The sequence below is a fragment of the Hyla sarda genome, chromosome 6 (genome assembly GCF_029499605.1).
Source record: "Hyla sarda isolate aHylSar1 chromosome 6, aHylSar1.hap1, whole genome shotgun sequence".
NCBI classification, from domain to species: domain Eukaryota; kingdom Metazoa; phylum Chordata; class Amphibia; order Anura; family Hylidae; genus Hyla; species Hyla sarda.
In genome coordinates, this window is record NC_079194.1 from 285,717,057 (window position 1) to 285,729,325 (window position 12,269).

The 12,269-nt window shown below is 45.7% G+C and overlaps 1 long non-coding RNA gene across 2 annotated transcripts in view; it reads right to left on the bottom strand.

Annotated features, from left to right (window-relative positions):
- Window positions 1-10,420, bottom strand: part of LOC130277184 (uncharacterized) — a 118,508-nt gene extending 108,088 nt beyond the window's left edge. Inside the window, exons 1-2 of one of the 2 annotated variants that reach the window (XR_008845386.1) lie at window positions 10,378-10,419; window positions 8,828-8,857 (exon numbers count right to left, since the gene is read on the bottom strand). This is a non-coding gene — a long non-coding RNA (uncharacterized LOC130277184). Of the gene's footprint in view, window positions 1-8,827; window positions 8,858-10,377 lie in introns of both variants that reach the window. The other variant, XR_008845387.1, reaches the window with a different exon arrangement.
- Between the last annotated feature and the right edge of the window lie 1,849 nt (window positions 10,421-12,269).

Genomic DNA, 12,269 nt, shown 5'->3' on the forward strand with positions numbered 1-12,269 from the left:
GCTCCTGCAAGGTGTGTGTTCAACTCCTGCCTGCTCCAGGAACATGTGTGTCCTATCCTGCCCGCTCCCGCTTACATTTTGTCCCAACTTTTAGAGATAGTACCCCCTGTGCCATTTCATCACCCCCTATTGCCATTTCATCCCCTCTTCATACCATTTCATTACCCTCTTGTGCCATTTACCATCACCCCTCATGCTATTTCAGAGCTTTGCAGGACCACCCAGGATTTTGTGAGAACTGCCGTATATTCTGTGACGACCTGTTCCCGCCTGCAACAACCTCATTACCGCACGCACACGTAAGCATTTTATTAGGTCCCACTGGACCCGCAGAATCCCGATGTTAGGCGTCAGAACGCAAGGCAGTCAGGACAGTATACACTTTTCTGGTACTGTTTTACGCTACAGATTTTCTACACACCATTCCGGTTTCCTTCTCCTGCAGTAGTAAAGTTAAAACCAAACCTTACCGTACATATAAAAAGTTCCCATATACACAGGAGTCATGATATATACATTTGCAGGCCCTGACTTTAATATGCAGTCTTGGTTTTGGTATTTTTGACGGCAAGAATGGAAATAAGAACTGGGCTATTCTTATGGTGAAAAATATTCAAAAATGTGAAACCCCAGTGGAAGCCTCCGTTTTTTATTTTTTTGGGACCTCTATATGGATATTTCCGGAATTTTCTGATGAATATTCCCACACTTCCAATGTGTAATTTGTAATAATAACAAGGTCCTTTTTGTTCCAAATAGCTTATTTTTGTGAATGGAGAGCCTATGATTAAAACCTGTTAAGAGAAGGATCTTTGTGGTTTTGTGGCTGGTACAGTTAACACAAGCAGGAATAACAGTTGTGGTGAAAGTACTTCCTCTTCCCTCGGGCCACTTCCACATCCAAAATGAATGTGTTCCCCCCAGCCCCCCCCCCTCCTCCCGCTTCTTTACTTTTTTTGTGCAGAACGACAATTAACTAATTGAAGGAACCTTGCAGCGAGCAGAATTATGTTATCAGCTGGAATTCATTCATCTTCTAAGGAACAGGGGTAAGATGGAAGCTGCAGATATGAGTAACCACAATAGGACCATTAACAGAACAGTCAATGTAAACACCCTTAAGATACGTTTGTGGTAAAGAACAAAAGGTTGGGTTTCTAGGTTGTCTTGTGTTGTATAGCCAGGGCTGTAGGTCTACTTCTGTGTGATCCTGGAGGCAGGCATGGGATGTCAACTGGGTGACTTGGGCCGCAATGCAAAATCTCTAAAGGCCAACTATACATATTAGTCAAAAGTCGTCCGAACCCATTGTTTTCGGTAGAACTGGCCAACCATCTAATTTGTAGGCCTCTAGACTTTCCTCCTACAGATGATGTCAGCGAAGAGAAGGGTCGAGCATGTCCAAAGGATAGGGGATAAGATGTCTGATCGTCGGGGTCCCGCCGCTGAGGACCCCCGCAATATAGCATGCGGCACCCACCTGTTTCTGCTCCGTCCGTCACGCCCCCTCCCATAGACTTGCATTGAGGGGACGGGGCGTGACATCACACGGGGGCGGAGTTGTGACGTCACGGACTTCCGTTACGGTGGTCGGGACCCAGACCCTCCAGCGCTTCTGGAGCAGAAACAGGTGGGTGCCACATGCTATACTGCGGGGGTCCCCAGCGGCGGGACCCCCGCGATCAGACATCTTATCCCCTATCCTTTGGATAGGGGATAAGATGTCTAGCGGTGGAGTACCCCTTTAAGTCCTGGGTATAACTGTTTCCCCTGCACCTCCTTGGGCTACATGCATGACAACTTATATGTGCAGGAAACAGAGGGACAACTCCAGACACTCAGTAAAATTGAAACTTCAGGTTCTGGTTAAAGAAGATGTGTGACATACAAAGGTCTCTTTGTATTGTTTTTTTTTTTATTATTATTATTATTATCTATTATTTTAATTCCCTGCAATTTATTTTCCACGGTATTTACTAAGGTTTCCCTACATTTTACACTTTCCCTACATTTTGCTTTTTTTTTTACACATGTTCTGATCTGTCGGGTTTTCCTCAGCTCAAATCCACCACATTTAATGTGGAAACCTTAGTAAATATGTTGTTTTTTTGTGAAAATGTCGGAACACGCCCCCTTTTTGGAGAACACGGCCCCTTTTCCCGGCAGCAACACCCCTTTTTCGGGTTTTCTTACCACAATGGAGAGTTAGTCGGGGTTTTTTCAATTCTGGAGCAAAATCTGGCGCAGACAGAATTTCTGCTGCAATGCGACAGAATCTGGCGCACAATCCGACAAAAACAGGTCGGGTTTGCAATAGTAAATGAGAACCAATATGTTCATAAAATTGTACACAGAAAATAATTTTTTTCCCCATAATACATCCAATACATACAATCCAGAATTAAATATATTATCAATTAAATATATTAACAAAATTCCCCAACCCCACCCTTAAGGCTGTGAAAAGAGTGACTAGTCCAACCTCCTCTCCCCAGAGGGCTAGACCCCAAAAAACTGTTTATTCTAAGTCTGGCTATTACTAGAGTAAAACATCTCTGCTCCAGCTGGGTAGACCAGTCTGTCACATAAAAGTGTATACACCTAGTAAGAGTATACCTCTTATGTTCAGTTTAGTTCAGGCCCATCCTGTGTCCTGTTCAAGACAAAGTCTACGAAAAAAAAATGTCTCAAATTCTGTTCCAGTTGCAAGAACCATGTAATCTGAGTCAGATCTGGGCGGCGTGCGCTGTGATCACGGCACAGTACTGAGTTCAGAGGTTTTTCCCAAAAGGTTGTCTCCAGTCCTAGCTATGAGGGAAATGTTCTTCCTGTATCCTGTTTCCAGCTCCAAGAAGGAGAATCTACTGGCCAGAAGTGGAGAACCAGTTGGACACGGACTCTTCTGCTTACACTAATCTCTTTGTGGATCTGCAGTCAGAATTAGTGCTGTGTGGCAAAACACGCAAAAAGTTTCTTAAGTGTATGATATGCCCATAAGGTATTGCGTTGGAAAATTGTGAGCAAATTTCAAGTATCTGCACCACAGTAAGCCAAACTCTGGACTGGTCCTGTGTCCTTTCTGGAACTGCATTTCAGCCAGTTTCACTTCTAAACAAGGGTGAAACGCGCAATAGAGACTTCCAGTCAATATATCTGCTATGAAAGCAACTCTTAAAGGGCTAGTGACCAACATTTTACTCATCTGCCTGAAACCACAAGTTGCACAAGTGTTTAGATTTCTTATTCCCATAATATTTTTTTTTTTGCTCACAGGGGACCATCAAGACCACCCTGCCACATGACAACACCATATATTGCTACCAAAGTACTACTACTCCAATTTAGCCTGACTGACAGCTCCATTTTTTCATCAGTGCACTACATATGCAAATGTGGAAAAAAGACAGAGAGGCAACATTTTTATAATTTCCCTTTGAAAAATAGGATATTGTGGCGCTAAAAGGTTGTGTACCATAAATGCAGAGGAAGGTCCCCATGAGACTTGGCGAGATATGTCAGACTTTTCAAGGCCACAACCTCCAAAAATAAGTCTGACAGATTACATCATGTCTATGATTTGCAGTAATTTTATATTTAGCAAAGGTTTTGTTATGCTGGTGTTACACATGAGACCGCATGAGAACAAGAGCACCCAACTAAGAAGTGAAACTTTCAAGGGATTTTCGTAATCAGTAATATGGAGGCCAAGGACATTACCTCTTTCACACTGGTTCCCCAAAGTCAAGTTTCCAAAATGTCAGCTACTGCTGCAAGTTGCTGGGCAAATTATAGCCTGTGTTATCCTCCAGAGCAGCATAGGAATAAAAGAAGGAAAATTTTGGTCAGAACGAATGCTGGACCTTTATTCTTTTGTTCTGTAGGAGAATGCCTCCTTAATATGACATAACATGGGGCATGGCACAACAAAATAAACTTTGTATGCCACTTTTGCTCTTCACTGGATAGGTGGATAGTTTCAATTGGTGTGGTGTTTGTAAGAAAAGATGGTAAAGACCTTTAGTCCTGTAGGCTCGGAGTCAATACCAGGAATTAAGCCAAAGGAGTGAGGAAAGACAAGAGCGTAATTGGGAAATAAGGTCAATAGCCACACAAACATGCAAAACACTCTACAAGCAAAATATAGCAGGCTGATTCCCTTAGTACTCCCGATCAGGCTTAGGAGGAGAGCCACAGCTAAATCCAACAGGGCCATGGCTAAAAGGAGCATCCTGTTCGGTTGCCTATGGTGAGTAGGAGGAACAAAGAAGTACAGTAGGGCCCCAAAGAAGTCAAAGGGTGCTTTATCCAATTAGGTTGTACACAGCCATAATATAGCCACATGCCTAGGACTGCCAAATAGCATCAATGGTCTTGAGTGTTATACCCAAGGCGTGTAATGGAGGTAATGGATTTACTTTCTTTCATTCTCTTAGGTATGTTCAGTGTTCAGGTGAGAATAAATAATGCATCCCAGACTTTAACGCCATATGGGAAATGTTTCTTTTAGAGAACGCCTTTCATGGCCCTTGATGATGACGATCATAGTCAATGTGATGTTTATCAACAGATCAGACTCATTCCATTATAGAGGAATTGTAACCAGGCGTAGAGGTGCTTGGAAAGCCAGAATGCTACTGTAAACAGCAATCATCATTAACGCTCGGTCCGGATTGGCCCCTTTTTGGAATTCTGGAGAGAAGGAAGACTCATAAACACGAAGGTTCTTGGCACGCAAAGGCCTTCTTTCTTTTCCCTACTGGTACCTCTCCACCGCCATCCCCACCATCTGTACTCTTCATGTCTTTACTACTACAGTACAATACATTTTTTTCTCTATAAATTGTCCCAGCATGGCTTAGCAAGGTCTTCTATGAATTTTATATCTCCAACTCAACCATAAGGTCCATTTTCTCAGAGTAAATTCATTTATATAACATTCTGGTGCAACAAGGGTCAAAAGTGCCAATACAAAGTATTGGTATTGTATGGATTTAAATAAATGAGCAAGACACTCCACCAATGATGATATCTATTGGGAGCAAAAAATAAATAAAATAAAAAAAAAAAAACATAAGGCAATTTAAAAGTCTTATATAAGTCTCAAATATAATAACAACTCTTAATTGTGCTCACCCAAGTTCATTGGCACAGCCATCACCTGCGATATCCTGAACGCTGGTAAAGTGCAAATAACTGCATCTTATATTTCACCGATCACCGTGCCCATTGGCTTCTGACCAGCTCTCCTTAGAGAGTGTATAGATTCATAGAAAGTCTCTTAGACTATGAGTCCATAAACTTCACTGCGGAGAGCTGTGCCTTCATGCTAGAAAATGGGGCACAGTTCAGTACCAAATATCAGAGCTGTATAGTACTTAAATAACAGCTGTATAATAGCCAAATAACAGCACAATATAGTGCCTAAACAGTAGAGCAGTACAGAACCTAAATAATAGAGCTGTATAGTACCTAACTAATAGAACTGTATAGAAACTTAATAATAGAGCACTATAGTAGCTAAATAATAGAGCTTTATGGTACATAAATAACAGACCTATATAGTAGCTAAATTACAAAACTGTATAGTACCTATATAATAGAGTTGTATAGAACCTATACAAGAGAACCATATAGTACCTTAAAGGGGTATTCCAGGATTTTTTTTATTTGACTATGCTACAGGGGCTGTAAAGTTAGTGTAGTTCATAATATGGTGTCTGTACCTGTGTGTGATGGTTTTCTCACAATTCTTATGTGATTTTAACCCCAATATTTATTTTTAACAGCATACAAAATTACTGTTGTCTCAGATTTTTCCCAGGTTGCAATGCGGCCGAGACCTGACACACTAGTCAGCTGATGACAGGGAGCCTGTCTGCTTCAATGGGGGGAGGGATCAATCTGCAACTAATGCAACAGCTGTAGGCACTCTGATTGAAAACCACAGGTCTTTTGAATGGATGCAGCTCATTTATGTTTCAGTGGGTTGGGTGGCTGATGTGTGGGAGGGATGAAAATGGAATTATGGGGTTTGTAGTAAAAAAAAAGAAAATTCAAACAGGAAATACCAGTTCACAAAAAGCTAGCCACAGTGTTATGGTAATCTCACAACATAGCCATTTAGCCCCAAGACAAGTGCAGATTCTTCCTAAGCATGTCCATTACTGCCTGCCAGATATGTACTAAAATCCCCTTATGGTGGAAAACCCCTTTAATCACAGCTGTAGGCTACATAAATATTAGAGCTGTACAGGACCTAAATAACAGAGCTGTACAGTACCATAATAATAGAACCATATAGTACCTAAATATTAGAGCTGTATAGGACCTAAATAATAGAACCATATAGTACCTAAATATTAGAGCTGTATAGGACCTAAATAATAGAACCATATAGTGCCTATATATTAGAGCTGTATAGGACCTAAATAATAGAACCATATAGTACCTAAATGTTAGAGCTGTATAGGACCTAAATAATAGAACCATATAGTACCTAAATGTTAGAACTGTATAGGACCTAAATAATATTACTAGATAGTACTTAAATTACAGAGCTGTATAGGACCTAAATAATAGAGCTGTATAGTACCTGTATAAAAGAACCATATAGTACCTAAATTACAAAATAGAAGAGGCGATGGCTCGGCACTGGCAGGACTAGGGTATATAAATTGCAAACAGGGGAAAGGACAGGGGTCTCCCAAAAGAAAGTTGGTCCACAAAAGGTTATAACAACTTAGACGCAAAGAAGAAATGAGACTGCGCTCACCATCCAACGTCGTATTATTCTGTCATGTAAAGGTGCAGGCGGGTGCGGCGGCGGAGGCAGGGGCAAACTAGAACAGGTTGTTCCATGCTAGACTGCGCTTCTTCAAGCCTGGTATACCATCTTGAAGAAGCTCAGTCTAGCGTTAAACAGCCTGTTCCGCTTTGCCCCTGCCTCCGCACCCACCCGCACCTTTACATGACCAAATAAAACAGCGTTTGATGGTGAGTGAAGTCTCATGGGGGGGGGGGGGCATCAGAGGACCAACACCGCGTCAGTTCATCAGGGGGATGTGTTCCATCTGTCCCCCATGGTACTGACGCCCATGTTGCTTGTTTAGACTGCTTTCCAGCGCTGAAGTGACATGGTGTAAGTTTGTGCATAAATCACGGTGCTGCGAGTTTTTTGAGACTTTTTATGAATCAGCGCCCACTGGATAAAACTAGTCTAAAGCACTGCCAATTGTGGTTCACTTTCAAATATGAACAAAAGCAAAAGTCTCACAAAAGTCGCATGGGAAGTGACTGAGACTTTTGGTGAGACAATTTTAGGCAGAAAAAAAAAGTTTCTAAACAGCTTCATGAGTTCCCCTCAGAGTACCTAAATAATAGAGCTGTACAGTACCTAAATAATAGAACTGGATAGTACTTAAATAATTGAGCTATATAGCACCTAAATAATAGAGCTGTACAGTACCTAAATAATAGAACTGGATAGTACTTAAATAATTGAGCTATATAGCACCTAAATAATAGAGCTCAATGATCTAAATAACAGAGCCCTGTAGTACCTAAATAACAGAGCTGTATAGTATCTTAAAAACAGAGCCATTAAAGGGGTACTCCAGCCCTAATACATCTTATCGTCACGCCCCCTCCCATAGACTTGCATTGAGGGGGCAAGGCGTGGTGTCACATAGAACAGAGTCGTGAAGTCACGATACTCCGGCCCCGTGGTCGTCACGCTGCACACTCGGAGCGTCCAGCGCTGCGGAGAGCTTGCAAAGGTGGGTACTGAATGACAGATTGCGGGGGTCCCCAGTGGCGGACATCTTATCCCCTATCCTTTGGAGTACCCCTTTAAATAGCTAAATCATTGCATTATATTGTATCTAAATATCAGATTCAGATCTATAGAATGGCTACATAATAGAACTGTAAAGTACCATATAACAGAACATAAATGGCTGAGCTACAGTATATAGAGCCTAAATAACAGCGCTGCAAAGTACAGTGACCCGTCGACCTACGATGGCCCCGACATACGATCATTTCAACATACGATGGCCTCTCAGAGGCAGCATCAACATACGATGCTTTTGTATGTCGGGGCCATCGCATAAACGGCTATCCGGCAGCGCTGACTGCTTCAGCTGCCACCGGATAGCCGTTTACGGTGCCCCGTGTGGTCCGCTGACGATCACTTACCTGTCCTCGGGGCTCCGGCGCGTCCTCTTCGGGATCCCCTGCATCGTCTGCGCTCTCCAGCGTCGTCATCACGTCGCTGCGCACGTCGTCCCGTCATCCAATAGGAGCGGCGTGCGTAGCGACATGATGGCGGTGACGGCGAGCGAGGATGCCGGGGATGCAGAGCATCGGGGACACCCTGGGGACGCGGCGACAGCGCTGGACGACGACATCCAGGGCAGTGGTGACGAGCGGTGACGGTCCGGAGCGGCAGGGACAGGTGAGTACAACTTCCTATACCAGTGGTCTTCAACCTGCGGACCTCCAGATGTTGCAAAACTACAACTCCCAGCATGCCCGGACAGCCGTTGGCTGTCCGGGCATGCTGGGTGTTGTAGTTTTGCAACATCTGGAGGTCCGCAGGTTGTAGACCACTGTCCTATACATTACATTGCACGGATCCCTCAACATACGATGGTTTCAACAAACGATGGTCCATTTGGAACGGATTACCATGGTATGTCGAGGGACCACTGTACCTAAATAACGGAACATAAATGGTAAAGCTACAGTATATAGCGCCTTATTACAGAGCTATCTACGATATCCCGACTCCGTCAGCCATATTCAGCAGGAAATGACTTGCACTCACTTTGCTCTGGCACAGGATGTTTTATGAGGCCTAGAAATGATTAAGACACAAAATAGGATGTTTAAATATAACTCGCAAGCTCAGTTGAACCTCATCCATCACTTCTGCATCTGTTCACATTGGTGTAAACAATAGGACAAGCTTGCTGAGAACATACAGCTGCGGCTGTGAATATATATATATATATATATATATATATGTAATCTTGACCTATCGGAGGAGAAGGAGCATCCGAGGGTCTCAGACATGAACCTTGCTGTTGTCTGGATTCGGCTAAGCCGCACTAAAGCGGTTCTGTCACCGTGGGTAAACATTTCCTGATACATTAGAGCTTCGAGAACCGCCAGAGCTGTCATGTTTAATGCTGGATTGGAGGAAATGCTTCTTCTATCTCCTCTGATATTCTATACTGATGGTGACTGTAGTCCATACATGTTTCCTATCATTTAACTTCTATACCAGTGGTTTTCAACCTTTTTCGTGACTGTACCCCCAAAGGGTGAAATTATGTTCGTGGGTACCCCTCGCGCGTAAATTTGTGCTGAATTTACACACGAAGGGTACCCGTGGACAAAATAAATAATAAAATTACTTATTTTCATAATGGCGAGTGTTTACCTTTATACTAACGCGATACTTAATCCCCTTGTGCCATTATTCCCCCCTCCATCTTAATCCCCTTGTGCCATTATTCCCTCTCCCTCTAATCGCCTTGTGCCATTATTCCCTCCTCCATCTTTATCCTCTTGTGCCATTACTCCCCCCCTCCATCTTAATCCCCTTGTGCCATTATCCCCACCCCCATCTTAATCCCCTTGTGCCATTATCCCCCCCCCCCCCCCCCTCCATCTTAATCCTTGTGCCATTATTATCTGATATGGCACAAGGGGATTAAGATGGAGGGGGAATAATGGCACAAGGGGATTAAGATGGAGGGGGGGGGGGATAATGGCACAAGGGGATTAAGATGGAGGGGGGGGGGGGATAATGGCACAAGGGGATTAAGATGGAGGGGGGATAGGGATAATGGCAGAGGGGATCAGAGGGAGGGGTAATAATGGCACAAAGGGATTAAGATGGAGGGGGAATAATGGCACAAGGGGATCGGGGGGGGGGGGGATATTTATTACCCCTCCCCCTCCATCTTCATCCCCCTGTGCCATAATTCCCCCTCCCTCTGATCCCCTTTTGCCATTATCCCTCCCCCCCTACATCTTAATGCCCTTGTGCAATTATTTCTCCCCCAATCCCCCCTGGGCTAATATATATATATATATATATATATATATATATATATATGAATATATACATACATGCAATAACATCCCTCCCTCCCAAACACTTAGTTTTTACTTTTTTTTTTTAACATTACTTGGCCTGTTTGGGTATACGGCCAGGGGCGTAGGAACCGGGGGGGACGGATCCCCCCCAAGAATTAAGGTTGGGGGACCGATAATGGCTTCATACCCTCCCGCCCGCCGCTGCTACTACGCCCGCACCATGCTGCTCAGCACAGGTCCCTGTCTCCCAGTCCCAGTCTAAAACTTTACCTGGCACTGTGCAATGCTGTGCGGCCGGGCGGCTGGATCTGCGGAGGGACGTTGCGGAAGTGACGTCACTCCGCAGACCCGCGCAGGACGTCACGTCACTCGCCGAGACTGAGACTGGAGACTGGAGAGGTGCAGCGGTAGTAGGTAAGTGTGTCTGTTACTATGTGTGTGTGTCTGTCAGTCAGTGTTTGTGTGTGTGTGTGTATATATGTGTATGTATCTCTATCTCTGAATTCCACCCCACCCACCCCAATTCCCCTGTGGCAATTCTGCCTTTACCTATGGGGAAGAGGGGGGAGGGGGGTAACTGCCTAAACCTATGGGGAAGAGAGGGGGGGGGGGGGGGGGGGGGTAACTGCCTATACCTATGGGGAGGAGAGGGGGGGGGGGGGTAATTGCCTATTCCTATGGGGAAGAGGGGGGGGGGTAACTGCCTATACCTATGGGGAAGAGGGGGGAGGGGGGGTAACTGCCTATACCTATGGAAAAGAGAGGGGGGGTAACTGCCTATACCTATGGGGAAGAGGGGGGAGGGGGGGTAACTGCCTATACCTATGGAAAAGAGAGGGGGGGTAACTGCCTATACCTATGGGGAAGAGGGGGAGGGGGGTAGCTGCCCATACCTATGGGGAAGAGGGGGGGGGGGGTAACTGCCTATACCTATGGGGAAGAGAGGGGGGGGGGGTAACTGCCTATACCTATGGGGAAGAGGGGGGAGGGGGGTAACTGCCTATACCTATGGGGAAGAGGGGGGGGGGTAACTGCCTATTCCTATGGGGAAGAGGGGGGGGGGTAACTGCCTATACCTATGGGGAAGAGGGGGGGGGGTAACTGCCTATACCTATGGGGAAGAGGGGGGGGGTAACTGCCTATTCCTATGGGGAAGAGGGGGGGTAACTGCCTATATCTATGGGGAAGAGGGGGGGGGGTAACTGCCTATACCTATGGGAAACAGGGGGGGGGGGTAACTGCCTATACCTATGGGGAAGAGGGGGGGGGATAACTGCCTATTGCTATAGGGAAGAGGGGGGGGGGTAACTGCCTATACCTATGGGGAAGAGGGGGGGGGGTAACTGCCTATTCCTATGGGAAAGAGGGGGGGATAATTGCCTATTCCTATGGGGAAGAGGGGGGGGTAACTGCCTATACCTATGGGGAAGAAGGGGGGGGGGGGGTAACTGCCTATACCTATGGGGAAGAGGGGGGGGTAACTGCCTATACCTATGGGGAAGAGGGGGGGGGTAACTGCCTATACCTATGGGGAAGAGGGGGGGGTAACTGCCTATACCTATAGGGAAGAGTGGGGGGTAACTGCCTATATCTATGGGGAAGACGGGGGGGGGTAACTGCCTATACCTATGGGGAAGAGGGGGGGGGTAACTGCCTATACCTATGGGGAAGAGGGGGGTAACTGCCTATACCTATGGGGAAGAGGGGGGGGGGATAACTGCCTATACCTATAGGGAAGAGAGAGGGGGGTAACTGACTATACCTATGGGGAAGAGGGGGGTAACTGCCTATACCTATGGGGAAGAGGGGGGGGGGTAACTGCCTATACCTATAGGGAAGAGAGAGGGGGGGGGGTAACTGCCTATACCTATGGGGAAGAGGGGGGGGTGTAATTGCCTATACCTATAGGGAAGAGGGGGGGGGGTAACTGCCTATACCTATGGGGAAGAGGGGGGGTAACTGCCTATACCTATGGGGAAGAGGGGGGGTAACTGCCTATACCTATAGGGAAGAGAGATGGGGGGGGGTAACTGCCTATACCTATGGGGAAGAGGGGGGGGGTAACTGCCTATACCTATGGGGAAGAGGGGGGGGGGGTAACTGCCTATACCTATGGGGAAGAGGGGGGGGGGGGTAACTGCCTATACCTATGGGGAAGAGGG